The 6,091-nt window shown below is 51.8% G+C and overlaps 1 protein-coding gene across 1 annotated transcript in view; it reads left to right on the top strand.

The window, feature by feature from the left end:
- Positions 1-3,872: 3,872 nt before the first annotated feature.
- SCNN1G (sodium channel epithelial 1 subunit gamma) overlaps positions 3,873-6,091 on the top strand; it is a 61,119-nt gene continuing 58,900 nt past the window's right edge. Inside the window, exon 1 of the mRNA XM_086940445.1 lies at positions 3,873-4,139. The gene's annotated coding sequence lies outside the window, so the exon portion shown is untranslated. The remainder of the gene's footprint in view (positions 4,140-6,091) is intronic.

Here is a 6,091-nt window from a genome sequence, read left to right as displayed (position 1 = left end):
GTTCGATGAACTCACCTCCCACACCTGGATCGCTGTAGGGTAACCCAACCCGTGCAATTAATAAACTTTTATCCTATATTTTATCCTCAAAGAATGTCACTGTCGTTTAAAGTGTTTCATGCATTGCATTGTTATAAGTTCCAAGGTTCTTCCTATCCTCAAAGCGCAAATGCTATGATCAGGAGGTAAATGCAGTACTTAAAAAAGGACAGCAGATGGCGCAATAGAATTAAAGTCGCTTCTAGTGTACACCGATCTTATCAGTAGATTAGACTGTGGCTCTTTTCAGATATCAGGGGCCACGGAGCCTGGCCCCGGCCAACAGGTGCCGCTGAAGTACGTTCTCTAGGTGCTTCGTGAAAACTCGCCGGGTAGCCCAGGTGGTTAAGGCACTTTATAATTTTGGAGCCAGCTGTTGTTTTGGAGATTCCAGCGAGATTGAGTCAGACTTGTATTATTCCTGTCGCGATAATAGAATATAGCTTTTTAACATGGTGGGGTGTTTTTGCGTTCTTTAGGCATTGTGGTGTGAGCCTGAAACGAGGGGTCTTAGCAGCTCATCTGGTTTACGCCTTATCTCGATGGAGGCAAGTGGCTTTTTTTCTCAGCTAGCCATCTGAAAATACAGGGGCCATATTATCAAGAAAGGATACATTATCGACGCTTTTATCGGCAGGGAACTGCCGCTAAAGCGGCGATAATGGGCTTGAATAGGCCCTTGGGAATTCCCATAGAAGCCCAGGTTCTGGCGTTAACCTGGGCTTCTATGGGAATTCCCAAGGGCCTATTATCAAGCCCATTATCGCCGATTTAGCGGCAGTTTCCTGCCGCTAAAAGCGGCGATACTGTATCACCCTTTCTTAATATATGGCCCCAGGAGTTAAAAGTGACCGATCTTCTGTGGAGATTCGTCACTCGTGTAGTTTAGTTTCGTTTTTCATTGTAGTTGGGGAGCACTGATGTTTTCATTTCACTACAAAAAATGACTGCTATTGAGGAAGCAGTGTTAAAGTACAGAAGTTTCAAGAAAGCAGAGATAGCAGGTGCAGCAGATCTAAGAATGAGTCGTTGTTCAGGGCCACACTTTTCCCTCTGCATTCTGGTACTTGTAGTTCTGATGTCAGACTTGGATAAGCGCGAATACAAGTAACAGCATGCAGAGGAATGCCTTGGGCACTAAGGGCCCTCACACATCCACGCTCCTCAGTGGCCTTTAAGAGGATTCTCCTTCCACATGGGGTTGTGTGTGAACAATCATATCTTTGAGGCACCTGTTTACTGGCCAGTTGTTAAATAGCTTTCTTACACAGTTTTATAATGAAACATTTCAATTTAGAATTGGGTGGATTTGGTCAGCTGGAGGTGGTATTGTGCAGGGCTGGGTCAGTAGGTGGTGCTGTGGAATTGTAGTGGGTCAGTGGGAGGTGGTATTGTGCAAGGATGGGCGAGTGGGTGGTGCTGTGGAATTGTAGTGGGTCCTCGGGAGGTGGTATTGTGCAGGGCTGGGTCAGTAGGTGGTACTGTGGAATTGTAGTGGGTCCTCGGGAGGTGGTATTGTGCAAGGATGGGTGAGTGGGTGGTGCTGTGGAATTGTAGTGGGTCAGTGGGAGGTGGTATTGTGCAAGGATGGGCGAGTGGGTGGTGCTGTGGAATTGTAGTGGGTCAGTGGGAGGTGGTATTGTGCAAGGATGGGTGAGTGGGTGGTGCTGTGGAATTGTAGTGGGTCCTCGGGAGGTGGTATTGTGCAAGGATGGGTGAGTGGTGGTGCTGTGGAATCGGAGTGGGTCAGCGGGGGTGGTATTGTGCAAGGATGGGTGAGTGGGTGGTGCTGTGGAATTGTAGTGGGTCAGCGGGAGGTGGTATTGTGCAAGGATGGGTGAGTGGGTGGTGCTGTGGAGTTGGAGTGGGTCAGTGGGAGGTGGTATTGTGCAAGGATGGGTGAGTGGGTGGTGCTGTGTAGTTGGAGTGGGTGAGTGGGAGGTGGTATTGTGCAAGGATGGGTGAGTGGGTGGTGCTGTGGAATTGTAGTGGGTCCTCGGGAGGTGGTATTGTGCAAGGATGGGTGAGTGGTGGTGCTGTGGAATCGGAGTGGGTCAGCGGGGGTGGTATTGTGCAAGGATGGGTGAGTGGGTGGTGCTGTGGAATTGTAGTGGGTCAGCGGGAGGTGGTATTGTGCAAGGATGGGTGAGTGGGTGGTGCTGTGGAGTTGGAGTGGGTCAGTGGGAGGTGGTATTGTGCAAGGATGGGTGAGTGGGTGGTGCTGTGTAGTTGGAGTGGGTGAATGGGAGGTGGTATTGTGCAAGGATGGGTGAGTGGGTGGTGCTGTGGAATTGTAGTGGGTCCTCGGGAGGTGGTATTGTGCAAGGATGGGTGAGTGGTGGTGCTGTGGAATCGGAGTGGGTCAGCGGGGGTGGTATTGTGCAAGGATGGGTGAGTGGGTGGTGCTGTGGAATTGTAGTGGGTCAGCGGGAGGTGGTATTGTGCAAGGATGGGTGAGTGGGTGGTGCTGTGGAGTTGGAGTGGGTCAGTGGGAGGTGGTATTGTGCAAGGATGGGTGAGTGGGTGGTGCTGTGTAGTTGGAGTGGGTGAGTGGGAGGTGGTATTGTGCAAGGATGGGTGAGTGGGTGGTGCTGTGGAATTGTAGTGGGTCCTCTGGAGGTGGTATTGTGCAAGGATGGGTGAGTGGTGGTGCTGTGGAATCGGAGTGGGTCAGCGGGGGTGGTATTGTGCAAGGATGGGTGAGTGGGTGGCGCTGTGGAATTGTAGTGGGTCAGCGGGAGGTGGTATTGTGCAAGGATGGGTGAGTGGGTGGTGCTGTGGAGTTGGAGTGGGTCAGTGGGAGGTGGTATTGTGCAAGGATGGGTGAGTGGGTGGTGCTGTGTAGTTGGAGTGGGTGAGTGGGAGGTGGTATTGTGCAAGGATGGGTGAGTGGGGGTGTGTGGGTGGTGCTGTGGGTTCAGAGGTGGTCAGCGGTGGTATTGTGCAAGGATGGATGAGTGGATGGTGCTGTGGAATCGGAGTGGTCAGTGGGAGGTGGTTTTATGCAAGGATGGGTCAGAGGGTGGTGCTGTGGAATCGGAGTGGGTCAGTCTGAGGTGGTATTGTGAAGGGTGGGTCAGTAGTTGGTGGTGTGCAATTGAATCAAGTACCTTTTTTCCCTCGGAGTAAGACCACACCCCCTCACCACCCACAGTGGGTTATGTGTTGCTCTTGGACTGCGGTCCGTCCGCTGGGGCTGGTGTTGTCCAGGGCTGCTCGCTGTGCGCTGCAGTGGATTTTCAGCGGCTCCCCGTGTTCTGCGGTGTTATGGATTGCTGTTAAAATGTAGCTGGGTCGGTAGGCAGGGTTGGGCTGGGATAAAAAATAGACCCGGGCATCAAAATAAAGTGCCCCCCCCCCCCAATTAGGTAAGCAGATAACTAAAAAAAATAGGTACTACAAGGGAAACCAACAGTTCAAACCGGCCCCCTGACCATAATTCCGTCCCATAACATCTAAAAAAAAAGTCCACACACGATCTGTCAGAGCAGCGCGTGGGGCATCGCCTGGTAGCCCGGTATGCCAGTCCGACCTTGTCGGCAGGTAGATCTGTATTGATAAGTGGAACTGTTTGGTAGGCTGGTGGTTAAAGTTGTGCAGTGCTTGGTGGGCAGGGGTTGCTGCTAGGCCTGGCTGTCTGGGCCTTTGGAATCGGAGCGGGTCAGCAGACAGTGTGCTGTGTCGGTAGGTGGCGCTGTGGTACTGGAGTGGGCCTGTTGGCGGTGCTGTTATCCGCGCTTTGGTCGGTAGGTGGTGCTGTCGAGCCGCTTTCTTTGCATATAGAGGCTGAGCGCCGCATGCTAGTTATTTTGCCAGGGGCGAGTGAGGTAAGGAGCGGAGAGCCCAGGTGAAGGAGCCTTGACAGCCGCTTGTCCTCTCAGAGCATTAGAGAGACGAGAGGAGGCAGCAGCGGCCGGAGACCTCTCCAGGAGACGGCCTCAGAGCACACCCCGCCACGCCCGGATCCCCCCAGCGCTCATTGACAAACCCCCCCCTGGGCCAGAGCCTCGCTCCTGCCCCCAGCCCTGCCGGCCGACCACCTGTGCCCCCGGGCACCCACCTGCAGGCCACCTTTATACCAGGACCGTGAACAAATACAGGTGAGACCCCCAAGGTATGACTGCGGAATATGTGCCTGGAGGCGTGAGAGGAGGGGTAACTACTTCTTAGCGCTTCAAATTGTGGGGACCAAGGCAAACAGAAAAAAGTATGTGCCCAGGATCACACATGGCGTGTGGAAGTCGGGATTAGGACTCCGATCTCCCGGTTTATCGATAACATTGTTCCTACTTGAGCACATTATCTTCCTCAGAGACGAGCGCTGTATATATTTTTAAATTGAAATCGTTTTTGTGTCAGGAATTAATGTGAAATAATCCAAGTATTTTCCAGGTATATATGCTGTTATAGCTCCGAAAACATTTCATTTGTAGACGTTTGTTGTATTTCTTGTGGTACATATCAAATATGTCTGGGAAGACACTTTGTTCGACTAAATTTAGTAAACGACAATTCTCCCCCACCCCCGGGGACACAAAATATGCGTCTGCTGGCGTGCACGCTGCCGTTTTATTATGTGCTGCATTTCATTCGAATTGTTTGTGACATTAGGAGCGACATCTAATCAAACGTGAAAGCAGAGTACGGAGTGAAAATCCATGTTAATGAAAATACTTTCTGAGTGAATCCGCCCCACCTTGATATTAGTTGCTTTTGTTGGCGTGGCGAGAATGTAAAGCCCCGCCCCCCCCCCCCCCCCCAAACACCCCCCTCTGGTCCATATGGGGGTTGGGGTGGTCGGCTGCCTGGCCCCGTTTTGCGGGTTGTCCACTTCTGAGACGTCTGTTCCTGGCTCTGGGGTGTCTCTGCGCTGGGGCCCTGGTCACGAGAACATGTTGAGATGCCTGCAGGCCGGGCACGAGGGTGCTCAAACAGGTGTCATTAGGAAGAATTAGCGGTAAATGCTCGCTTGGATTCGATCACGTGATCTCCATGCGGATCTCAGCAGTAGACCCTCAACAGACCCCCCCCCCCCCCCCCCCATATCGCAGGCGTGACACATTAACGGAAAGTGGCGGGTTTTTACATCTATATAATATGGACATTAAGGGTATATTTACGAGCCCCTTGCGGTGCCTGTCCGCCACTTTTCCCCATATTAAAAGTGACGCAGCGGCGGTACAAGGGCCAGGAGCATGTACGTAAGCCCCTAAAAGTCCTTTCACGAGGCGCTTTGCTCATTTTGTGTTCACATTTGCTTGCACGCCACCTGCATTGGCGCTGATTACATTAGGTTTCATTTAAAAGTGAGGTGATGGAAGGCAGTGTCGGGCCGAGGCTGGGACCCGAGGTCGTGGATATACTTCGAGCCGCTTCGAGAGTGAAACCAAGCGCCTACATGGATCGCAAGAGGAGCTATACTAAACCTCACAGCGGCGGGGCGAAGGCGACACAAATGCACATTAGTTTGTTGTTACCCGGCACCTCGTCCTAATGTCTTCCCTCGTCCACTTTTCAATGCGCCGGATCACGTGATCTAAAAGTCGGGACCGTTGTCATAAACGTTTATGGGGAAGCGATTTAAATCCAGCTGACGGGGAATTTCCAACCAAGGCGGCAGATCAGTATTCAAGGGATGTACATCTAGCGCCTAGAAGGATGTACACAATCCCGTGCCTTCGAGGCACTGGGGGACAGGACCTCATGTAAGGAGGTAGTACCAGACAGGCGCATCTGGGAGGAGCAGAGAGGACGTGTAGGGGCATACAGACGTGTAGCGCACAACCCACTCAGCAATTTTATTTTGATGTCACAAGTGACGCTACCAGTTTTAGAAAACGTGTTCGCATTGTTCGAAGGTCAAGACCTTGCATTTTAAATATACTTGTGCTTTTGGACTCCTGGCAATATTTATAACAACTTAATTGTCACTCCCACACAGATTGCCATGCATATTTTAACACGAGTAAAACACCCAGCCCCCCCCCCCCCCCCCTCGCCTTGTAATAAAAAAAATGGTCTGTACATTACCATGGCATATTAATCTTAGGGC

Source organism: Lissotriton vulgaris, chromosome 10 (genome assembly GCF_964263255.1).
Source record: "Lissotriton vulgaris chromosome 10, aLisVul1.2, whole genome shotgun sequence".
NCBI classification, from domain to species: Eukaryota; Metazoa; Chordata; class Amphibia; order Caudata; family Salamandridae; genus Lissotriton; species Lissotriton vulgaris.
Note: the sequence above shows the minus strand (reverse complement) of the source record. Positions and strands in the feature narration are given on the sequence as shown.